At 53.7% G+C, this 24,733-nt stretch overlaps 1 protein-coding gene across 7 annotated transcripts in view; it reads left to right on the plus strand.

Annotated features, from left to right (window-relative positions):
- Positions 1-8,415: 8,415 nt before the first annotated feature.
- Positions 8,416-24,733, plus strand: part of PLD1 (phospholipase D1) — a 58,326-nt gene continuing 42,008 nt past the window's right edge. For 2 of the 7 annotated variants that reach the window (XM_084529977.1, XM_084529984.1), the window contains exon 1: positions 18,070-18,251. The gene's annotated coding sequence lies outside the window, so the exon portion shown is untranslated. Of the gene's footprint in view, positions 8,558-9,475; positions 9,623-15,228; positions 15,937-16,549; positions 16,682-18,068; positions 18,252-24,733 lie in introns of those variants that run through there. The other 5 variants (XM_084529978.1, XM_084529979.1, XM_084529980.1 and 2 more) reach the window with 5 other exon arrangements.

Consider the following 24,733-nt stretch of genomic DNA (forward strand, 5'->3'; position numbering starts at 1 on the left):
GTGGCTATGTCCTGAGCAGGACCGCCTTCTTCCCAGGGGGAGTTATTTTGGAGTTAAAGTGTTTGTAGCAGGGACGTATGGAGGCCTCAGATCTGCTCCTGGTGGCAGGAAGGCCTTTATGTCAGAGGGATTAGCAGCGGGTGCCTCCCCGTGCTCATCATGCAGGAATCCTGTTTCTCCCTACCTGCAATAGCAAATGTTTTGATTGCAAGAGCCAGAGCAATCGTGGTGTGTACTGTATCACACGCAGTCCCCAAGGCACTCTGCACACTCCTTCCTGACCTGTGGCCCCTCTGGAGGGCTACCACCAGGTGGGGTGGCACAGGGTACCACCGTGTGCCCTGGGACACGTCCCAGCTTCTCCCCAGGGAGCTACAAGGGACTGGGATGAGCTGCTCATATCTGGGGTAAGCCAGCTGGCACCCTGCGGGCACACTGATGGCTCCCCAGGCTGCTGGGTGTTGGTGTCCCCTCCGGACAGCAGGGGCAGAGAGTGGCAATTTTAGCAAATGGTGACTTTACCGTTGAATTTATGCCCCTCAGGATCCCACAATACCTAATTCACCCTGCTGGTGAACTGATTTATGGCATAGCGTGGCCGCCTGTGGGGAGTGTGTTTAGTCAAGTAACGCTGACCCTCTCTATCAAACATTATTCCCCTTCTAGTTTAATTAAAGCACAATTAGCAGAGCTCTCAATTCTGTTAAATATGCGCAAGCTTCTACTGAATTAATATTAATCTCTGTTCAATGTGCAAGTCGGTTAAGTGACATGTGGAAAATTACACGTTACTGACTCAGGAATGCAGCTTGGAGGATGACTTCATGTTCCTGAATGAAAATATCGGCGTGCCAGATGTGCCTAGTGCCTGACCCCTTCGGAGGCTCTGAAAGATCACACGTAGCTTTAAAATGTAATTTCATGCATGCAGAAGGAAGAAAGAGAGCCTAATAGCTTTATGGGACTTAGCTCTCCATTTAATTTGGTTCGGGCGGTGTGAACGTCTTAATAACATGAAGCAGAGCTCTGATCCCTGTTCTGCCTGAGTGTTTCCAATAGACACCCTAATGCCTTTCTCATGGTCAGAGTGGCTAACAATCCCTATTTGCTTGTTATTAGTGAGAAGTTGTGCTTCTTTCTTCATTAGGGAATGAGTTTCACAGTGGAGCTGACGAGTATGCGGTCCTTGCTTTGAGTCACCGACTTTTTCATGAATTGTTTTATCTGGAAATATAAGCAACAGGTGTGAGTATAGAAAAAAAAATAGTTGTGCTTTTAAGTTACAAAAATAAGGTGGCATTCGACCTTGCCTCTGCTCAAATGTCCTTGTTTTCCCCTGCTCGTTCCCAAAATCCTACTGAAAAGCATGCTGAGAGCGATCCAGGTCTGCCTTCACTAGGTGTGTCCCCGTAACAAATTATATAACAGCATTTTGGAGTCTTGTACTCTGCCTCTCCCCCAGTGCATTCCACGCACCTACACAGCCATGCTAATTAGCTCATGTAATGAACTTAAACGTGGCAAAAATCTGTTTGCAGGGTGTTGCCAGACAGAGCTGGATTTGGAAAGCAGCCATTCGTGGATGTTTTCTTTGACAAAACCCAAAGGATGTTATTTTCCTGAAGATGAAGCAGAATCCGTGTAATGAGAGCTGTAATCTAAGGAGACAAATGATTTTACTTACAGTCATCGGTGACCTTCCCCTACAAGGGCTTGCTTGTATGGGGAAAAACTACCGAAGTTTAATGCAAAGTCACTAAAAATGATTAAATTAAAAATCTGAACTAATGTGAGGCTAAACCCAGTTTAGCCAAACTTAACTAATCAAAACCAGTGCTATTCCACAATGTGTATCTACAAAGAGTTATCAAGGAACTCAACTTTGAGTGTCAGGTGCCTTTTAAATGTAAAGAAGTGTCTGCATGCAACACAGCGCTGGGTTCCCCGTGACCCTCACCCAGTTTGCCCACAGGTAAGCTGTGCCTAACAGCGATCCCTGCGTTCCCAGGGTGATACAGGGGAGGGAAAATGCAGCACTCTGACACGTCGCCTCGGCGTTGCAGCCTTGCGTTGCATGCTAGTTTCTCTACACATTTGACAGTGAGGTTTAATTGGGCCCAGTTTTCACAATACAGTAACGTGACCGGCTGTCGGGTGGGAATTATTCTCTTAAGCCCAGTTCCGAGGGTTAAAATTTCAGTTCAGATCATAAAATTTCAGTTTTGGCCACTGTTGTTGCACTGAACTGCTTTGAAAGCTGTAGGTCTGCTGCGTTGGCTCTTAAATAGAACCGCAGTAATTTTCCTAACACTTCGGGCAGACGGAGAGCATTACCAGATGACCATACTTCTGCAGGGCAGACAAAGACGGGCACGGAGTGTGACGAAGGCCTTGGTGTGAAACACGGGGCAGAAGGAGACGGCGTGGAGCCGAGGCTGTGCTGCGCGGTGCTGCGGTGGGCCGAGGAAAGCCGCTTGCCCAGGTGCAGATTTCATCCAAGTGCCATTAATGAGCACGCCAAGAACTTGCAGCTATATCCCTGACCAACACTAGATGTTGCTGTGCTGCTACTCATATAAGCTATACATTAGCAAGGCTTCTGAACGGTATTTACTGCTATTTCCTCTTTCCTGTTTCTGTTACTCACTCTGTTCTCGATGTTGGGGATCTGCTACTTGAATTTACTTAAAAAAATAACAATAATAATATTTTATTCCTGCAGTATCAAGGTTACAACCCCCTTGAATGTACACGTACAAACTTTAGGAGCAGCAGAGACATAAGCGAAGCGAAGCAGCTCCTATATTTATGTCAAATATTTACTTAAACTCTGCTTCTGGATTTTTTGCAATCCGAGGGGAATGACATTGTTAACTGGACGATTCCGGGAACAGACTGACAGCTGCAAGGCCATGGAGGGAAGTTTGTTTATAAGGGGAAAATAAATAAAAAAAAATTAAAAACTGTTTAGCCCGGCTGGGTTTCAAGCTTTCTACTCCCACATGTTTGAGTGGGAGAAAGGACAAATCTTAGGACGTTGATTTCCCCATGGCAACAGAAAACGGAAATTACTTTAACCCCATCTAGTGACAGATGACTCATTGCTCAGGCTGCTGCTATTTTCCAAGCACTAAAACAATACAGCTGCAAAGAAAAGGCCAGCCTGTATTATCTCATAGGCTGAGCGCTGGGGCTCGTGGGAGAGGGCAGTTCTCTGGCTGCCTTTTTATCAAAGAAAGGCAGAGCTGGGGCCTTTCGGCGACAATTTCATTGTATGGCACAACCACAAACTGCTGTGCCTGGGTGCTCACTGTCCCCGAGCCACTCGGACGAGCCACTGGCAAGTGTCCCACAGCTCAGCCCTGCTCACCCTGCATGCAGCCATCCAACGGGGCACACCAGTGCTTTGAGTTTAAACACCCCCCTTGAATGATGCGCCGTAAACTCAGCATGCTACAGATTAATAATTGGTTAACCGATGCAGCCTGGTGCGCAGGCAGCAGGTATGAGCAGGGTTTCCAAGCCTCTGCAGATGAAAAAGATATCTGATGGTGGAAGCGCGTTTCTGTATTGCTCAGGAAGTCATAACAAGATCCCGCATGTAGAGGCTGAAATAGAAACACTCAGCTTTGAAAGCTGAATAACCCTAGCAGAAAGTGTAATTGGGTGGGCTGGTTTCTGAGCAGGGACGGTGGAACCATTATCACTTGGAGCCCTCACAGCCTGATGAGGTGTGCTCTGCGAGGCGAGCTGTAAGCCAGCTGCTGGGACAAAGAGGTGAGCTGTGTCTGGGAGGTCAGCCCGAACTCCTGCGCTTGTCCTCTCTCACCTTAGACCCACAGCATCAGAGCTGCACTGAGCTCCCCACACACCGATCAGCCCCAATTATTTCTGCGGAGCATCTCCAGTCCCTGGGCTCCTCCTGCTCAGCACCATCAGGACACGGCAGAGAAGGACCGCGTTGGAGAGGAGCTGGTTGAAGGTTGTTGAAGGATTCTGGGGTTCCTCATACATCTCTTCCCTCCAGCAGACCAATGCAGGAGAGAGCCTTGCTCAGGCTGTTTTTCCCAAGCCCTGGTAAGGATTTAGTGAAGATTTAGGAAGGCTCAGGTGCATTTTGCACTTAGAATATTACACCACTAGTTCTGTTGAATGGTGAAAGTATTAATCATGGGATCATAAAATGGTTTGGGTTGTAAAGGACCTTAAAGACCATCTCGTTCCAAACCCCTGCCATGGGTAGGGATACCCTCTGCTGCATCAGGTTGCAGAAACCCCATCCAACTTTAATGCTGCCACTGAGATGATATGCTGAATCACTGGTCAGCCAGCATCACTTTATTCACCTTAAATTGGGGGCAGATGGCGCAGGGTTGGGAAATCCAGGACCCCAGCAAAGCTACATGACAGGATGGTGTCATGGGATACGTGACACAGATTCTTCCTAGGAAAGGCAGGCAGAATTACTGGTGCAATAGCTGATTCTTTACTCAGTTGTGTCATTTGTGTGCTGGTATGACTAATAATGTCAGCAAATTTCCTAACAGCACTAAATCAGGTCCATAATTTTCAATTTGAATAGTACAATTAACAGCAACAACAAAAACACAAGTTTGTTCTAGAAGCCAGACACTGGGCTGCTTTCATGGCGTGAAGATTACCTTTATACTGACACGAACCCGTATCAGCACAAATGGGTGGCTTCCTAGGCTCAGCCCCAGACCCCGATCAGGGCTCATGGCCATGCAGGGCGCTGCTGTCCCTGCCTTGGCATGTCCCTTACCTAGGGACATCCTGGGGTCAGCTGTGGCTGTCCTGAAGCTGTGACTAGGGCAGCAGCTCAGCCCACGTGCCCAGAGCTGTCCCAGTCTCTCCGGGCTGCTGCTGCCACCCAAACACTTGGTGGCAGCTCTGGTTTCTGAAGAAAGGGGATGTTTCAGTTAGGGGTGCTTCTGGGCTCATCGTTATCACCACAGTTCTCTTCCTTCTCATTCTTTCCCTGCAGTTTTGTTCATCTCTCTCCTGCAACTCAAAATGTCTTCCTCCCAAAAACTCAAGAGCCCAGAGAAACTGCTGGCTGTGGGGAAGGAGGACCAGAGGTCCAAGCAGTTTATTCTTGAAAAAGTAAATGTTACTGTTACTGTCTAGACTTATGTCAACCTGGTCAATCCAGATGCCTGTGGGGATTCAGATTTAAGTCCATCTTCCAAGAGTTCATCAGTGTTCTGGATTAGAAGTATAGGAATTACAGCATTAAACATAGAGGTTGCTCCTTTCAGAGTATTTGTCAATATCAGTTAGCAAATACATTCTACATTTCATGTAGAAAATAAGTTTTTAATTTAGGTATGCTTTTTTTTGCTTTACAATTCTCTCCACTTTAACTAGAAAAAAAAGCTCCAGAGGAAATACTTAGTACTGTGCTGCTTGAGGAAAACAATATACATATAATAATAATAATAATAGTAATAATAATAATTCAACTCGTAAAAGTGGCAAATAATGTCCAAGCACTCAGCTTTACTGCCAACATGTGCAAATAGTTAAGAACGAGCTACCATCAACCAGCCTTTCTTGTCCTAAAGCCCCACTCAGCTCAGAACTGTCTTCAGGAGTTATTACTTCCACTTATTTAGGGTTTGTAAGTGCGATGCTCCCACTGATGCTATACCCCAGATGAGGAGGGCAGGGTAGGTAAGTGCTGTTTTTCAAACAGCTCAGTGTGTACAGAGCCCTCTAAGCAAGCCTGGTTTCCAAGAACAGTGTTTGAAGCTTCAGTGTCCCCTCTTTGGTTTATCACCCCAAATTGCACACTACGTTCAGTTCTTTGCAGTCGTCCTTACAAACACTTCCTCCACGTCTACCAGCTCGCAAACACTGCGGTGGCTTCTGTAAACCACAACCAAGTGCTGTACACTTCTGTCAGTACTTCTTTTGTACCACCAGGCTCTTGCTTTAGCAGTATCTGCAGTTTGTTTGGCAGTTCTGTGGCACACGTTGCTCTGAAGCCTCATCCTTATGCCAAAGCAGCACTCAGAGGAACTCTCCGCCTGGCAGGCAGAGGTTCAGGTCTGAGCTCTCCATCTCCCTTTTGTGAAAAAGGAGCTGCTTTGATTCTGATAGATTATTTTCTTCTCCCTTAAGCCATCAGGGCTTGGTTGTGCCTGGTTCTGTGGGAGGTCAGTGTGTTCTCCTCGAGCAGACTTTGGTCCCCCAGAGGAGCCCCACAGCTGGCTTCCCTTTGGCTGCAGAATCTCAACCGACCACCCCTTTTCTGTTCTCATCGAGGCAGAAAGTTTCTTCCTTCATGTCCTATTGCTCCTAAGCACGTTCAGGTTTTCCCACTGCGGTGTGCTGTTTTCCAGGCCCTGCTAGCAGAGCTGCCTGTACAAATGTCTCTTTTCATTTCAACCTATTTTCCCTGGCACCAGAGCAGCAGAAGCCTCCCCAGGCCGCTGGCTTTGTTGGCATGGCTCGGCAGGAAGGCTGCGAATTCATCTTTCCTGGGAACTACAGCTCCCAGAAGACATCTCATCCTCCCCAGACCAGGAAACGAGGCCTGCTGGCTCCGCCACATCTTTCGAAAGGCTTCCTCCTTGCTAGACAGCAGTGAGTGACAGAAGGGAAGAGGCCTTGCAGCGGTGTGTGGGCCTGCACACTGCTCCTCCTCCTCTTCAGCCTTCAGACACTCAGACACCGCAGCGTGTGGTGCGACCCCAGTTCCTCAGGAACTGTCCTGGGCAGGATTTTAGGAGGAAGGACGTAACTTCGGGGCTCTAAGCAGTCTCCTTGCAATTTCACGTGATGTGACTCAGCACCGCTCTCCGTCCCTTAACAAGGCTGTGCTGCCAATTAAAAGCAGCCCTTCTCCCGCCTCCCGCTGTGAGCGCCGCCTCACGGATAGCGGCACCGCCCCGAACAAACTCATTTGCGTGTTTGCCGCGATCTCCTGAAGTCATCTTTGGTACTGAAATCAGAAGTCAAGGCTGTGCCTTTCACAATTATCTTTGTAAAGCCCTGTTCCCAAAGCGCTGATCGCTCAGGGCTGAGGCTGAAGTCAGGAGGAGCCTCTGAAAGTCGGCTACCAGAGTATGTTGTCTGTGAGCTGAAAGGTCCCGGTCTGGCATCTGCAGAGCAGAGAGCTCAGGACTGGTTTCCAGCAAGCCAAAGGAACTGGGTAATGAGCAGTGTTTTCTCCCCAGTGGGGATTTTGGTTCCAAAAGTGAAAAATCCCTGTCTGAGGCCAGTCAAAACAAGGCAGCCGGGGCTTAAGCTGTTCAGTGACGGAACAGCTTACCGAAGTGAGCACTGACCTTCACCCGAGCACTCGCTCCGGTACAAGGACTAACGTGAACACAGCAGACAGGAGCCTGCTGTGATGTTCTGACGTGCTCTGGCTCTGCTGGGCATCCCTTGCACCTCTCCCGGGAAGCCTCAGCCTCCGAGGCCGCTGCTGATGGATGTGCAGGAGGACGGGGCACTGCGGGTCTGCGGCAGAAGCCCACCCTGAGCCACCACGGCCTGACAAAAGGCGCTGTCAGGAGCTGGAGGGTGGAAAGGAAAAGCGATTCAGAATGAAGAAGAGAAAGCTTTTCAAGAACTTCACATCAACCACTTCTGAAGAGCTTGTAAGAAATAACCCTGCTTGCCAAGAGTGTATCTGTGAAAGGTACCAGCACCTCCTCCGCTTGTGATATTTCTTTGTCTCTCACAGGAGGAAAATAATGAAGCACAATTACTGTAGAAAGCAATCAGATAATGCTTGTTTCTAATTGCTGCTGGCAGGGAAGCCTCATTGTGTTTGAATTTTAGCGAAGCAAATGTTAGGTGGTGAGGTTGCCCCTAACACCACACAAACCTTCCGTACCTCTTCCCTGAAAAGCTGCAATTTCAGCGAACGTCACGTGCAATGCTGAGCGTGTACATGAAATAATTAGCCAGCAGGCTGTACCTAGCTGTGCCCTTCCACTTCCTCTCCCCAGCTCGTTCTTCGAAAGCCTCCTGGGACTGCATGGTCACGGCTTGCCTGGCACCAGGCAGGCACCAGAAGCAGCAGGAAAAAAAAATAAATAAAATTGAAGTGACCCCGTCAGAATGTTTTTAGCAAATTTGAAACAGGAGAGTGGTTTCATACCGGATGGGCTTGCTGCGACGGGGCTGTTTTGAGCCAGAGCAAGCAATAGAGCTAGCTGCAGCAGTATTGTACATTTTGTTTTCACCACTTTGCGATAGTGCCCTCTATCTACTTTTAGCACACGAAAAAAACGAACTTGTTATCCAGAGGGAGGGAAAAAAAAAAAAAAAAAAAAAAAAAGGAAGGCCATGAGCTGCTCGCATTTTGGTGTTTCGGTGCAGTGCCGAAGTGACGTCGGCAGCAGGAAGCGGTGCTGCGAGCCGCGGCGGCGGCGGGCGATGCCGCGTGGCTGGGCGGTGTATCTCGCCTCGCCGCCCGCCTTCACCCACTGCCCGCCAGCAGCTCCAGCAGCGGCCGCATCTGCCGCTCGTGTACTGCCCCTGAGCACGGTGTATGGTGGCCTTGCTGCTGCTCGGGAGCCAGGTGAGTGCCAGCTGGCACGGGGCCGGTAGGGTGGGCGTGAGATTTTTTTCAGGGAAGAGGCCCCGTGCTGTCAGGAGGTTGGGCGAGGCGGCACCGCATGGGTTTGGGATGGGCAGGTCGCTCGCAGCCGCCCTCAGCTCTAAAATCAACAGCACATACACACATGCAGCCTCACCCAGCTGCCTGTCTGAGTCCTGCACCGAGCCTGGCAGTGCTTGGCTACCGGGAGAACCTAAGGATTTGGGAACAAGTGTCTTCTGAAGCAGCTTTTTGGTCAATGTTGTTGCGAAGTAGAAGTAAGTGCTAGTCCTTCGCATAAGGATCTGCCTGGGGAGACACCAATACGGATGGCAAGACTCAAAGCAAGTACCAGCCCTTCTTGTACGAGCTCCCAAATGTTCGGTGTGCTCAGCTGGAAGTCACAGCCTCCATGTCAGGAGCTGCCTCCGACCAAACACCGTGCTCACGTTGTTCATCAGCCCATGCTGTGTGCTCACTGCTGAGGAACCCGCTCTGCTTCGCTTTTGCGTTCCTGCAGGAAGGGTGGCAGAGGGTAAACCAGGGAAATTTGGCACTCCGCATCTGCTTTCATTTAAAGATTTAATGACTGACACCTTTAAGGCTGTATGCATCTGACTGCTCTGTTAGTGTTCTTTATATATATATATGTATGTATGTTTCATAGTTTTCAAAAATGTATAGTGGGACACTGATTGCCAGCTGTGCAAAAATCTGGTGAAGTGCAAAAATTTTGAACGTTTTTCCTTTAACATTTCACACATTATAACAGGACCTGATGAATTAGCTAGGTAAATGGGCGTTGCTGCACACTTAGGCAAATACCAGGCAGTTCAGCACATTGATCCCACCGCTCAGGTAAACACCTGTGTCCATTAGTTCCGTGAAACAGACAGCAGCTCGCTGAAGACAGCTCGCTCTGTTCTGTAGTATCTTGTTGTTGGCATCTTTGCCAAGCACGCTCTGATTTCCAGTGCTCTGGTCTTCCCAGAGGTATGGGCAGAACTGAAGGGAGGTGAGCACACAACCCTCGGACTGCCCTGCTGGGTGAGTACAAACAGCAGTGCCTGCATGCACACTGCTGGGGGGTTGCAGGCAGGCTTTGGTTTTTCCTTTCATTGCTTTTTGCACTTGTTCTTCCTTTTTCAGTTTTCATCCTGTGACAACGACTGTGTTTAGATCTCTTTTACTTGGGCTGTACAAAACGACTGGGACTTTCTGTCTCTCAAAAAGAAAAGAGGAATAGAGAATCATGTTACTGTTTTTACTGGAGTGCTTGAGCAAACGGATTGCTTGAGCAAACTCGATTCTGTGGTTCTGAAACTGGAAGCAGGGCACTGGCGAGCTGGGGCTGCTGTGTGCTTTATCTTGTATTGAACTCTGGAATGGCAGCACACTGCATTGAGCCTCTTTGCGTGTGTGCTTGCCAAAGAGTAAAATAACTTCTTTGTGACCAGCTTTATGCTTCCTGATAGATATTGAGTATAACTGAGAGAAAATAATGTGTGTTTACAGTGTGCCATATGTTGGGGTGGCATCTGCCCCAGCCTGGGTGTTGCTCCCTGGGGTTTTGGAGCAGCGGGTGCTTTGCAGCGCGGGAGCCAGGACGTGCCTGCTCCTCTCCTGCTCTCAGAGGTTTTCTGGTCAGCCTGGAGCCACTGCATTTGCCTGTGCTGGCTGTGCTGCTTGGCCTGCTGTGACACTGCCCTTGGCTTGCTGCTGCACTGGGGCCACGCTTAGGGTCACCCTCATGGCCCCCATCCAGCTCCGAATTCTTGATGCAGCCAGGCTTGGGGCTCGTGTATGGGTTGCGTTGCGCTGTGGCCAAGAGAGCTCTGGCCTTGCTGCTGAGCTGCCTGGCCCCAGCGTGGCTTTCAGGAGGTGCTCGCTAAATGTGTGTGCTCAGGAGCAAGGTCTGCGAGCTGCCTCCAGCTCAGCACCTCTTCCCCTCTGCCATTACAGCGCACCCTGCACTGAGTCACACCACAATTGGGGTGAGTGAGCCCCAGGGCTGTTGGGGACACCCCATACAATAGCCCTGGCCGTGGGTCTCCATCCCCAGGAAGGTGGAGGTGAGGTGATTCACTGCGTTAGGGCAGCTTTCCAACAAGAAAATGTTGAACGGGAAAGTTTTAGAACAGGGCTGGGGTAGGAAGGGAAGCAAAGGGCAAGGGAAAAGCAGCTTGCGTGGTGCTGCGGGAGAAGTGAGCGGCGGGGCAGCCCTGAGCACGGGTTCCGAGAGCTGGAGATGGGAAGTGACATCTGCCTCGTCTGTCTGGCCTCGCCACCACATCTGGCTGCAGTTTGCCCAGATATTTCCGAGCACACATGCTGGGATACGCCATCCTGGTCGTCTGGTCTGACCTGCTGTGAAAGGCAAGCCATGGGATTTGGAGTCTCCTCGAGCCTTCGGGAGGAAAAACTCCAGCCTTTACTAGAGGTATTTTCAGCCATGGTGATTCTCCTTCAGCTTCTGATGAATGGCTCCGCTGGCTGGATTTATTTTTTTGGCCTCTGACATTCGTGTCCTGTCCTAACAACATCCTGAGAGGGCTCATCTGACGTCCAGGACCAGGTTTTCACTTCACAAGAATTACTCCAATAGCATAAGCAAAGCTCTGAGGATGCAGCAAAGCAGCATATTGCGAAACTATGCAAAAAGCCTGATCTGTGTGATAATCAAAAATTCAAGTGAGGAGCTAATTTGGAGCATCTTAATATTGGGTGTGAATGAAGCCAGAGTTTAAATAAAAATATTCAGAGACACTAAACTAATGCTGCAAGGAGCTACAGGCATATGGTAGTCCCGACAAAGGAGGATTTCTAAATGTAGAGCATAACTGGGAGGCACAAAGCAAGCACCAAGCAAAAGGAGAAACATTTTTTCTCCATATTAAAACAGGCATTTATAGGAAGATAAATACGCTACAGGGATTTTTGGAGTGCCTTGTCTGTGCAGGACCATACGCAGGCAGGACAGCAATACAGAGAAGATGGCCTTTACCAGAGGTTAACGAGGAAAAGAAATTCATTAGGAACAGTGTGCAACCTAGGGAAAGAAGCAAATGATGGCTCAGAAGATGAGAATTTTGCATGTAATTAATTAAAGCAGAGGAAAAAAGAAAATAACTTGGGGAAATTTGGAGCAGTTCTGGGGCCGGAGGCAGGAGAGCAGCGCGGGGTGTGCACGCTGGGTCACGGAGGCTTTCTCGTGGCTATGCAAGAAAAGAGATTTTAACACGATAAAACCAACTTACATTACGCAATGACCAGCACACTTCCTACCCCGCTTTGAAACCTACTTTACAAATAAAACATTGGTGGGAAAGGAAAGAAAAAGAAAGAAAGAAACTAGCAGGAAAGGAAAAGAAACAAGCAGGAACTTCAACCGGAGACGTGTTGGTTTTAACAAAGCAGGGAAAAACGACCCGTGGAGCTGGCACATAATGACGCCAGGTGTGGAACAGACCGAGAACTGGGACTAAAACTGGACCAAATGCTTGCAGCAATTCCCGTTACAGCACGCCCGGCTGGCCCCGAGCTGGGCACAGCGCTGGGTGCAGTGCAGCTGCCCCGTGCAGAGGCTGCAGGGGAAGGAAGGTTGAGGACGAGAGCCAGGGCACGGGTGGGAAAGGGAGAAAGGGGAGGAAGGGCTGGCTGCGAGGTGGGAGCTGCTGCTGGTGAGGAAAGAGGCTGGCGAGAAGTGAAAGGGGAAGGAGGAGCCCTTTGGGGTGGGCGAGTGGTGCTGTGCCCTACACAGAGCTCGGGGCTAAGGGCAGCCCAGCAAGGGCCTTGGGGTGTTTCTTCTGCTCTGAGATGGGCTTAAACCAGCCTCAGGGCTCAGTGCTGAGGGTGCAAAGAGGTAAGAGCTCTGGGGACACCCTGATGCTGTGAGCGGGGCACTTGTGGTGCCGGCTGAGTCACAGGAATGAGGTTTTGACGTTGCAAGAAGAAGCCCACAAAAGCGCATACCGCTGCCTGTCACAGGGCAGACTCGCTCCTGTTGTGGCTTGGTGCTGCAGATCCACTTTCCACGAGACAAAGGTCTCTTCTCGGGAGGTTGAATGGCTGCTCTGAGCCACTGGCGAGCTCGGGGCCAGCAGAACAGGCTCGCCTTTATCCCGGCAAGTACAGCGAGTGTAAGTGTGCTGCGACAGAGAGCCGAGGGAATCCCAGCTGCTGGTACACTGCTAGGTCTGTCCAGTGCTGCTCCCAGGCAGCAGCAACAAAAGGGATGCTGCAGCGAGTGCCTCGCAGCGAGAGAGTTCGTACAGGGGGAGGAAACTGGATCCTGCTGCTGAAAAAAGGAGAGAGCAAGGCTCTGTGGGTGAAGAACGAGGCGGAGAGGTGCTGTGCCTTGCCTAGCTTGGCTATCGATACAGAGGGTGACAAGGGGATGACAGGGGAAGCTGCAGCTGGAGAGGGCACTAGGGGTCACCCCTCTCTTATCCTCTTATCTCTGTCGTCTGCATTTACTTGTGAAGGAAGATAACGAATGTGATAGAAACCAAAGCCTTTTTTTTTTTTTTTTTTTTTTTTTTTTTTTTTTTTGTGGCTAGACAGCTTGCATCTCATTTCATCTTTTTCTGCTCCAGCCCGCCTGCCTTCTGCCTGCCTGTGCCGTAAAACAAGCCGCCCTGCAGGCTGGAGGCTGCAGCCATGGGGGGAGGCTCTGGAAGCCGGGGGGCTGCATCAAAATCCCCCCTGCGCTGCTCTCACTGCCGGGTCGGGCAGAGCCACAGCACGGCCCTGCGAGCACGGCCAGGCTGGCTGCTGGGGTGAAAGGCAGCCTTGTAGTCAGCACAGTAACTCCTGACACGTTTCGCTCTGCCAGGCCAACAACCCGGCCGTCTCTCCCTCCTTCCCCCCCCAGATAAGGATCCCCGGCTTCTCACAAAGCTGCCTCTGTGTCTGCGGCAGGAGGAGGATCGGGTGCTGGGTTGTGAAGGGAAATGCAAATCCTCTTCTCCTCTTCTCCGAGTCTTTTTTTTTTTTTGCTTTCGTGTCTGGAAGTAACCATCGGTGTGGGCTGGGTGTATTGTCGGCGGCTGGGAATCGGGCTCTGTGAGGCGCCTGGGGAGAACGAGGATTTTTTACATTTGGAGCTGATTTGCCAGGTGCTCAGGCACGCTGGACCCGATGCACAGGTTGCACCCCAACAACCTGCCCTTTACCTACGGCTATATTTTGTAGTTGATTTTACAAAACACGGCCCGCTTTGTCTGCGGAGAATTACGGTGTGATAGATGGGGGCATTTCGTGGTGCTCGGTATCACAGAAGTCAGAAATCCATGTGAACTCAGAGCCTGAATGGGCAAATGACCGAAGGAAAAAGCTGCTGGGGGCTGTGGAAGTGCCACGATAGCAGCTTCGGGCTCGGAAAGCCCCTTGCATGCAAATCCCTGGGGACAGGGAGAGCACTGGAGAGACGCTTCCCCGTAATCGTGCCCTGTTTGCACGCTCGCTAAGTGTGCCAACTCTCTCCTACCCATCAGCAACAATCCCCTTGGGTAGGCTCACCCTGCTGAACGTGGCCCCAGGGATGCGCTCTCCTCCAAAGGTGGGGGAGTTCTCCCTATTTTCGGGCTTTACGTAACGCCCGGCTTATATAAGCCTTTGTCTGGAAGCTAAATGGGTGGAGCGTACCCCGCTTGGATTTGTCGCTAAAGAAACACTCGTTACTTAACTCTTACCCAAGTGCTCGTTACACACTTTAAGAACAGTCGAGCTGGTTCCCTTCTCGTTGCCAGTAATACTGCAGCTCCTTGACAACCTGTGGTGGGTGAATGATAACGCGGGGAATTCACCCGTGTAACCGGCCGCAGCTCAGGACCCACGAGGAACCAGGCCATGGATGCAGGCAGGGGCAAACCTGCATCCCCCAAGCCCTGGCCACGGGCTGCATCCTGCTTTTTCTCACTGCCTCCTGCCAGCACGGTTTGTGGTGTGTGTAGGGGAGGAAGGTGGGTCCCGTGGTGCTGCGTGGGAGCGGGGCAGCAGGAGGAGCTGCGCCCGGCCGGGCTGTTTTCGGATGGACTTGTTGAGCTCCCCGGAGCCTGTCATTCATGCTGCCGCGTGGCTTTAAATAGCAAGGCGGCGTGCGTCGTAGCTCACCACCGTACCATACGGAGCTGATCTGCACTTGCTTTCACTCCCTCCTGCCTCCAGACGCCGTGCCGCACACGCTGCCGTGCCCGGCGTTCCCCCGCGCGCACCGGGAGCGCTGCGCACCACGGCTCCTGCTTCCCAGCCCGGCCACGCCGTGCCTGTGGCTGCGTGGTGCACCCCGGGGCCCCCACAGCAAGTTTCCGACTTCTTTTTTTTCCCTTTACCAATTTCATTCACGCTTCCCCCTGGTGAGGAAAAAAAAAATTACCCAAACAGCGCCAGCTTTGTTTGTGTTTCCATGGGAATTCTGCGAGAAGGGGAGGCTGTGAAAGGAAACTGAAATATCCCGGCCAAGCCTGATCATGTTGGGATGCTGAGCGGCCGCTGAGCCGTCTCGGAGCAGCTAAAGCCCAGGGCTCCTGCTGTCCCCTGGTTGTCCCCTGCCACGGCCAGCACTGCAGTGTCAGAAAATGCGACTACAACTCCCAGGAGGCACCGTGGCAAGGCCGGCTGCCAGGGCTGAGTGCTCCAACTTCCTCCCCTGCCTCTTCCTCCAAAAGTTAGGATAAGAGCTGTTTTCCCTGGAGGATGGGGGAGGAGAAGAAAAAAGGACTTGGCTGTTTTCTGCTCCGTCCCGCAGCACCTCGTGGGGACACGCTGCTGTCCTTTGGGTGCACTGACCACTGAAAAACACAGTTTGAGTTCCAGGTTCGGCTCCTAGCAAGGCACAGTAACCCTGGTGTCCCGAAGGACTGCAGCACACATGAGGAGGCTGAGAGACCGCTGGGCGAGCTGGCAGAGGGGAGCAGGGTGCCCCTGGCCTGCACATGGCCCTGAGCCCCGAGTTCCTGCCCGGCTGAGCTCAGGGCCACGAGAAGGCAGACACCCGTGGCACGGCACCGGCACCGGCACCAGCATCCCCCGTGCTTGGTGCCTGCGAGCTCTGTGCAGCTGCGGAGGAAATGCAGGGAGGAAAAAGGCTCCTCCAGGTGGTTGGCAGCCAAGAAGGACGGGCGGAAGAGTGCTTGGCTCAAGCGACTGATGGCTTTTTCCTTTGTTTGGGTGTTTTCGCCGGCTTTGACACTTTGCTGAACCAAGAAAGTGTCGGCTGCTGTGAGCGGCTCCAGCTGAAGCGCGGCCGCTCGGCTACCCCGGGCTTTGGAACACCATAAATAACCCGGCTCTGGGGACCGTACTGGTATAGCTGTGGTCATTTCACTCGGGGAAAGCACCCGGTGAGAAGAACGAGGCAGGTGAATGCCTGTATTGGGGAGGTGTCTGTGTTCACCGAGTCACAGCAGTCCCAGGCAGGGCTACTCCGAAATGGCTGAGGAGTGGGGCACCCTCCTGTGTGCCAGCCCCTGGGCAAAACTGCTTTTTGCCATAGGGTGAAGGGGAGAGACTGCATTTCCAGGTGCAAGAATATGGCCTGGGAGGCTTGAAGAAGTGGATGGCTTCTGTCTCCTGTCGCAAGCTTGCTCCCCCCTGCTCTGGGACCGGTGTTTGGCATTTTCCTAGCCTGGCGCTGCTGTCCTGCTGCTCTCCCCTCCCCTCGTTGGCCACCACGGTTGGTTGTGGTGCCAAGCAGTGAGTGAGGCTGGGGATGAGGGCCTTGTCTGAAAAAATAAATAGGAATAATCCCCGTTCCTGTTCCTGGGCAGTCTTTCAGCTGGAGGGTTGGGTTTGGTGGGCTCTAAGTGGTCCTTGAAAGCCTTCCTACAGATGTCTCTGCCTTACACATCCCCACTTCGGGCCAACTCGTTAGGCACAACAAGGAAAAAAATTAAAGAGAAGGAGAGACATGAATAAAATGCAGGAAAAAAAAATAAAGAAAAGGTTGCCAACATTGTCACCTTGGTTTTCCAGGACCCAGCTGCATCGCTCCCTGTGTGACCTGGCACCGGCAGCTCACGGTAGATGTGCAAAGCTGGCATCCCCTGTGACGGCAGCCAGCGTCCTCAGAGAGCTGCGGGGAAGTTTCTGGAGACCAAAAATCAGGTGGGAACAGAGACCAAAGAAACCCCAGCCTCGCCTGTTCTGCGGTCTCCTGATGCTTTCGTTTCTTTGGGGTCTTTTAGAGGGCCCCCACCAAGGATGCGCTCCTGGCTCAGGGAAGGCGCTGGGAAGAGCAGCAAGGCGCTGCCGGGCGCAGCTCTCCTGTCCGAGGGGTGGCTGTGGGCAGGGGGCTGCTGCGTGCTGGTGCCAGGGACGGAGGAATTTTGGTGTGGAGGTGCCAAAAGGCGCACGGAGAGGGGCTGCTGTCTGCTGCTGGTCCTGCCGTGCTCACAGCGGCTGCCAGAGCAAACCTAACAGCATCAAAATTAAATGTGCATTAACTGAGCTGCCGTTTATGGATTTGCAAGGCTCGACCAGCATGCAGCCGGCCAGCTGCAGCCATGCCGGGTGCCCAAAGGAGGGCAGGCAGGCTCTGGGCTGGCAGCAGGTAGCTGCCCTCACACACAGCTCTCTGCAGGAGCTGCATCCAGCCCTGCCCGGGCTCAGCACCCTGGCAGCAGAGAAGCCATCCTGCGGTGCTCTCGGGCACCCAGCTCAGATTTCGGAGTGTGATTGTAGCCAAGGGCACGCTGTTTGCAGAAAGAGCCACAGCAAACCCTGTCTGGGCAGACGGAGCAGATGTGGGGTGGGAGGGCTCGGAAATGGTGCTGGGGAACGTGGGAACGCTTCGATATCGCCCTGCCAGGGCACTGCCTGCAGCTGCAGTTGGGTTATTCATCCGCCTGGGTGCGAGGGGCACAGCTCAGTTCCTTGCTACTTCAATGAAACAAATCCTTCAAGGAAGAAAAGCATCACAACCGTGCTGAAGCCTTGCCGTAGGGACAGAAGTGGGAGCGCTGAGTTCCCTGGAAGAAGCCCCCAAAATGCCCCCCGTGCAGCTGCGGGGCTGGGAGCCAGGATTTGGGCAGCGTGTGGGGCTGCCCAGCGTACGGAGGGTTTCTGCTGCTCCGCGTGTCAGCTCGGTGCTTCTGTGAGCACAGAGATTTGCTCTCTCTTCCTACAAAATCAGTGTTTCTGTAATTACAGAGGGCTTTGTGGCTGGGAGCAGCGTGAGGAATTCAGCCCCAATGTGCACACACTTTTTGCTTGCTCCCCACACCAAACCCATTTTCTTGGCCCCCTTGACGAGCCCCCTTCCCCTGCCCAAACTGGCTGCGAAAGGGGAAGAAGGAAGGCGAGCTTTGCATCCCCGTGCTGGGGGGGAATGCCCAAGCAGCCCCTCTTCCCAATTAAGCTCTCCTTTTAATTATCCCCCCCCATGACAAGGGGTCTCCCCGCCCCGAGGTGCCAGCAGCCCCCGGCGCTGTCCCGGCGCACGGGGAGTGGTTTCCCCGCAAGTGGCCGCTATAGGCTGGGGCTGGGGCTGGGGCTGGGGCTGGGGCTCGCCTCGCCCCGCCCGGGGGGAGCCGGCCGTGGATTTGGGGCTGCTGGCTTTGGGGTTTTGAGGCTGCTGGGTTTGGCTTTTTTTGGGGCTGCAGCGCGGCCCCTCTCCGGGACGGGCCCTGAGTCGGGACTGGGCACCATGAGGCCACCGCTCCCCCGGGGGCACGAGGTTGGTGGGGACCGGGGGGGGACAACGAGGGGGGTTAGAGGGAGTGTTAAGGGGTAAAGGGGGTAAAGGGAGAAGGGGGTTAAGGGGTAGGGGGGGTAAAGCCGGGGGGCGCCGCCCGTGGGGGTCTCCCCGCGGCTGCAAACTTCGCTCCCGGGGCTTAGAGGGGGCTTGGTGCCGGGGGGGGGTTGCAGCGGGGGGCGGTGGGGACACGGGGCGAGACAGGGATCGGGACAGGAGTCGGGACAGGAGTCGGGACACGGGTGGGGACACGGGTGGGGACACCGTGGCTGTGCGCTCGCCTCCAGCTCCGGTGCGTGCCCGCATCGCCGCGCTCCCCCCCGGCTCGGGGCGCATCTGGAGCCGCGAAACGCCTCGGAGCGGGCCCGGGACACGGCCGAGGCCGGCCACGGCCCCCACCCCGCGGTCACGAGTGGGTTTTGGGGCCGTCGGGGCTCGTCCCGGCCGCGGTCGGGCAGCCCGAGGCCGGGGCTGGCGCCCACCGCACCGGGGGAGCCACCGCGCCCTGCTCCCGGGCAGCCCGCAGGGGGGACGCCGATTCAAGGGGTTTTAGGCTCAAAAATCCCCCTTTCCCCACCCCGTGCAGCCGGAGGCGTTTGGTAGCTTGTGCCCACGAGGGTGGCTCGCAGGTGACCGGGTCGTTCATCCCCGGGGATGTCCAGCCCGTCCCAAAGCTGGCAGCTCCCCGGCAGCCTCCCCATCGCCCCGCAGCGCGCTTCCCCTCTGCCCAGGGTCAGCTCATGTAGGGAGGGCTGAAAGGTCTCACTAAACCACCCCTGTGCACGTTTAATTGCAGCCATCCTCCTTTAGGGCTATTGAGTTGGTGTCAAGGTTCAGGTCTGGAAAAAAAAAACCACCCCAGGGACTTCTCCTGGGCCCCCTGGTGCTGTTGGGGCTGCGAGGAGCCCCAGCGCCCAGCCTCGGGGGCAGGGGGACACGGGCAGCTCTCGTGGCTGGGGAAGAGTTTCCCAGGCTCAGAGCCGCCACTGTAAGCTGCTGAGGAGACGGTTTTACATATAAATAAATGGAGAACAAATTCCTAAGGCTGAGGTAGGTGATCTCTGCTGGTGAAATCACTCTGTTGTGGAGCGGCCTGAAATCACATGCCTCAGCTGGAAATTTTTACTACTTTTGCAAACAGCAAATTGTAAAGGCTTGTGTCAACTTGACTTTGTTATCCCCTGTAATTTATGAGGTGCTCTTTAGACTGCAGGTGTGTCTGCAGGAGAGGAAGGATCTGGTGTTTTACAGTGGGTCTGTTCTCAGGACGTGATTTGAGAAATGTCTGCCTTGAAAAACTCCGCAAAGAAGTGCGGTTGTGCCCCTTTATTTGCTAAGCGTGGACCGAACTTGGTTTTTTCCACTTACTCTTTCTCTGGTAATTGATTTAAAGCAAGCCAGCGAACCTTCAGGGGAAGAAATACCAGGGGAAATACACTCGCTGCCAGTACGGCCACAAATTGTATTCCTGGGAAGTGGAACAGCAGAGAAAATGCCAGTCACTGATGCTCACGCAGCCTCCTGGGTCAGGCTCCTCCAGCTCTGCCCAGCCAGCAGGCTGCAGGCAGGTGGCTTTCCAACTCCTCATCAGCACAGCTGTTCTGAAGCAAGCCATTTAAAAGAAAAGGTTGGTTTTAAAAACTGGTTAGAGTGGGAACCGGCATTGTACCAGGGACCTACATCAGTCCCTGGGAAGCAATCTGAGCTTCTCGGGGTGTTGGTTTCCTGGAGTGCCTTGTGGCAGGGGTTACCTGCTGCTTGTCGAGGCTTCTGCAGAGCGAGGAGGGCAGGAGCCAGCCCTTCACGCCATTTCCTCCTATTGTCTGACAACCCGTGGTGTGTGTTCAACTTGCTCTCGCCTGTCCTGAGCTGTGAAAACTCCTGCAGGGACAGAAAGAGACGCGGTCACGGCTGGGGCTGATGGCAGCCGCAGTTTCATTCTTTTCCCCTTCCCTTCCCCAAACCTTGCCTGGCCTTTTTGCTGAAAATCAGGCTGTTTGGGTATTTTGGGGGGTGTACAGGTGCTGTTTGCTGTGCTGTCCCTCTGGTTGGTGGGATGTGCGAGGGGCTGGCACGCAGCCCGGCGGCTCTGTGTGCGCCCAGCTGCCGGGGGGCACGAGCTGGCCCCGCCGAGCTGCAGGGTGGAGATGCACGCAGACAGAAATCACGTCCTTATATATTGATTATGAATTATCTTACATATCTGCGCGTCGTTTGTTTTTAACTGCTACGTGGTTGGGCACCTCTGCCCTGCTGCTTGCTGCCAGGGCCCCGTGGGCGGCTGCCAGATGCCCGTACCCGCTCCCCGCGTGCGGGCACCCTGGAAAGCAGAGGGAGTGGGGGTAAAAAGCTCCGTTTCCCAGCTTGTCTCTCCAAAACACGCACCGTGCTGCACCTGTGTCTCCCACCCACTCGAGCCATGGTGTCCAGGTGGTGGGAGGCAGCCCATGCCCTTGCGGTAGGGCACACGTGCCCAGCCCCTGCCTCCCAGGGGAGCAAGGAGGAGGGAAACGCATGGGTTTGCAGATCATACGTGTTTTATATGTATATTTGTGCCTTCAGGATCCAGAGTTTTGTTTCCACATGATAATAAGCTAATTGTTAGGGTCCTGGCGGGGAGATGAGCGTCACCTCCAAGGATAAAAGCGTGCGGTGCACATCCAGCTCTGGCCCATACGAGTCTGAGTTGGTGCCGATGAGGCAAAACTTCCTAAAAAGAGGTTGGGAGGAGAGGGAGTCATTGACCCAAGGACATGCTGCTGCTGTGACACCAAGCGTGCCGTGCCCATCCAGCGTGAAAACGCAGCGTGCAGCCAGGATTTATTGCCAGAAAGGGGTGCAGGTGTTTAATATCGAGATAAGATTGCTATCTCGGGGTGGCTATCGAGTTGTGCGCTGGCTGTGTTGCCAAGAAGATGTATCAAAGAGTGGGGCTGGATGGGAACACCGCGGGTCACAGACCCAGCAGCACCTCCCAGGTGCACGTCCCACGGCTGCACGGAGCCACGTCGGGCACGTGCGGCGTTCACACCTCGCTGCTCTCCTCCTGATCTCCTCCTTCCTGCAGCCTTTCTTCCTCAGAGCTCTCCCTTTGTGCCCCAGAAACACAGCGCTGACCCTGTCGAGCCCCAGCAAATAAAATTGTGCCTTCCTCTGCTAGGATCTGCCAGCAAGGTAGCCGGTTTGCTTTAGTTATCCTTGTGTAAGGGTAGCGTCTCTTCCGCCTCCTCCTTCCCTTCTTTTTGGCAGAGGAGGTGTGGATAAAATAAGAAATTGTCCGCAGCCATAAGGAGCTGACTATCTAGGGAGAAAGCATGCAACAAAAAGGAGATGTGAACAGAGCTGGGGTGGGCAGCTCGCGGAAGAGAAGGGCGTCTGCCCCTCCGTGTGCCACCCTGAGCAGGCTGCGGGTTGGTACGGAAAGCGTCTGTGAGAGGAGGTGCAGAGCGGGGAGCTGGAGAAGATGAAAAACCTCCTTGCTATCTGCAGGTTTACCCAACAGAAAGAGGCTTTTTCCTGGGGCGTGGAGGCCTGTTTGCGTGGTGCTGACAGCCCTGAATATTCCCGGAGCAGGGAGCTACTCTTCCTGTTCCCACCTTTGGTGGTGGGACACAAACCGAGCTGTGATTTCCTTGGCTGCGTTTTCCCCGAGCCAGCTGCGAGGGGGCCTGATTCCTGCCTTATCTTTTTACTTCCACCAGTGCAAAGTGAGGTGGGGGCTTTTTGGGGTGGAATGGGACCGAGCTGCTGCTGGAGCTTTCCCTGGGCTCCCCTGGGACCGGTGCTGCCCCTGGGGGATCCGGCACAGTGGCACCGCGCTTCTCGCGGCCGAGCCTCACGGTGCGGAGGCACAAAAGGCAGTACCAGGCAGACAATATCCCACAGATCAGCGCCGTGACGTGCTCTGTCCAAGTCCGTGCAAGTGGATGATTCACATCCAGTTGTTTCTGCCTACCCCGTGCTGTAGGAGCTTGCTTTCCGGCGCTTCTCGTACCGCTGGCGTGTCCCGAGGCTTCCCGTGCCTCCGGCTGCGTGGCTCACGGGTACGCAGCAGTGACTTGGCACGGGGCCGCTTCCCAGAGCTCTGCCTGGCGAAATGGGCAGATTGCTTTTTAATTAGGAAGTCTTGCTTCTGATTGTTCCCCCAGCCAGGACAAGCCCTCTTGCAGACATCCATCGGCCCCTCGCAGCAGCAGCATCACCGCGTGCCGGGCTGATGCTGGCTGGCAGCCTCCAGGGATACCCATGGTAAAATTAAACCAGCAGCACTAACTAACTGCTGGGAACTTGGGGCGAGCTGGCCGTGGCAGTGGGTTGTCACCGCGCTAACTGGCAGCCTGGCTGCTGTCTTTCATTATCTTTTTAAGTTCTCTTCATACAAACTTTGAGCGTGGCATAGAAAGAATAAAATAAATGGATAGTTGGGGTCTGCGCTGTCTCTTTATTCAAGTGAAACGTGCTCGCAGGACGTGCTTGGCTCTTTGGCACGCAGGATGTGCAGCTTGGTATTTCCTGGGTGCTGCCCAGCTCTCGCAGCGAGCCCAGCCTGCACCCCAGTGCAGCCGAAGGGCTGCGGAAGTGATCTGGAGAGCAGGCATGGCGTGGGCTTTGCAGAAAGAATATTTTGGTCTCATTCCTCTTTTTCTCAATGCCTATTTCTGTAGTCCCAATGAGATGTTCTGAAGTGTGTTTTTCCATGACAGAAGTTTCCTGCAGACGGACTTGTTGCAGGGGTCCCACCCAGCTGTAAGCCTCAGCAGCGCAGAGCGGCGGATGAGTCACGGTGCCTCTTGAATTTCTGTGGTTAGACCTGATCCCACGAGGTTTTGGCAGCAGTTATGGCAAACGAGCCATTTTGTTCCCTGGCACAAAGAGCCAGCGAGATAGGAGCTGCTGTCTGAGTCCTGCTGGGCTTGGGTTTTTTTCACCCCTGAAAAAAAAAACACACACTATTGCTTTTCTTTCTGCCAAACAGCCTGTTTGTGTGCAGGAGGAATACAACTGCCTGCAGAAACCTCCTGAAGCAATGCTGCTCTGGGAGGCAGCGAGGAAAAACCCGAGTTAAAATAACACCGAACCCGTGGCTCACTGTGCTGCCCGGCTCGGGCTGAGCTCCTGCATCCTAACCTCGGTGCTCTGACATCCCCCGGGATGGTTGGAGCAGCGCTGTCCTGCTCCACGAGGGGATGAAGGTCAGGGGCAGCTCGGGGACAGGGGACAGGGAGGAGCTGGGGCTGGGTGGGAGCTCGGCCCTCAGCAGCATCTCCCAGTGAGCGCTGCTGCTCCGTCTCGGGGGAGGAATTTTTTTGTTCCTATTTCATTCTAAGGAAGCTGTCAGGGCTGTCAATATGTGTAAATGAGCTGCTTTGCATAAATTTGCAGATGTTTAGTTGTATTTAAGCAAGAAACAGAGGAGAGCTGCTCTGCTCCTGCTGTTCTGTTTCTGCGAGTTGCTTCTTTTAAGGAACAAAAGATTGTTCCTTAAAATCTGTGGAATTCGCCTGTTTCTGATCTTGGTTCAACAGGTCCTGGCCCAAAAGTACATCGAGTTCCCTGTGTCCTGCGTGCTGGTACCACCCTGTGTGGGGTCTGGACGTCTCCCAGGGATGGGTGGCTTTGTGAAGCCCCCTGCAAAGTCCGGCTGCTGCCCCTGCCCTCGGGGCTCAGCTCGCTGTCTCCTACGGCTCCCTCCGGGATTTCCCTGCCAACCTTCTTCTTCTTGTGAACTCCCAAGTTCTCAAATATTTGTTTTAGCTGTCCAGGGCGAGGGGAAATGCCGTTCTTGGGAGGCGTTAGCGTGAGCCCAGGCCTGCACATGGAGCTGTTGATGCACGGGAGGAGACGTGCGGCTGGGGAAGGGAGGCCGAGCGCTGATGTTTCCCCTGTGCCGGTGCTCGAGGCTGGCTGTGGCTTTTGGCAAGCAGCTGCTTGGGAAATGCAAACCAGGAGCAGGAGTGCCTCCATCACTGCCTCCCCAGCACCTGGCCTCATGGGGTGTCTGGGCACGTGGTGCTGGGTGAGAGCTGAGGCTGCTGAGCTCTGTAGCTTCAGGGGTAATGAATGAAAGTCACCGAGGCTGGGGGCCTCAGCTTGCTGTCGGATATGACAGTCGTGGTGCCTACAGCTTCTTCAAAAACTTTGCTCCAAAATGCCCCACGAGCTGTGCGGCTGCTGGGGGTACCTTGTGTTGTGCTGCCCGTGGAAACCTCTCGTTCCTTTGGGCAAGCCACTGGAAGGGTCAAAAAAACCCAAAAACTCCCCAAACAAGCACCTTTGTGTACTTGTGTGTGCAATTTTCACTGCACCAAGCCCCAAGCTCAGACTGCTGCGTTCTGCCCGGGTTTGGCTCGTCGCAGAGGAGCTGTGCGAAGGGCTCTGCGTGCTCGCATTTATCAGCAGTGACCCGAGCCTGCCCGGGGTTGGGGGGCCGGCTCCGAGCCCCCGAAATTCCCCGTGGAAACGCG

The sequence above is a fragment of the Aythya ferina genome, assembly GCF_964211825.1.
Source record: "Aythya ferina genome assembly, chromosome: 9".
NCBI classification, from domain to species: domain Eukaryota; kingdom Metazoa; phylum Chordata; class Aves; order Anseriformes; family Anatidae; genus Aythya; species Aythya ferina.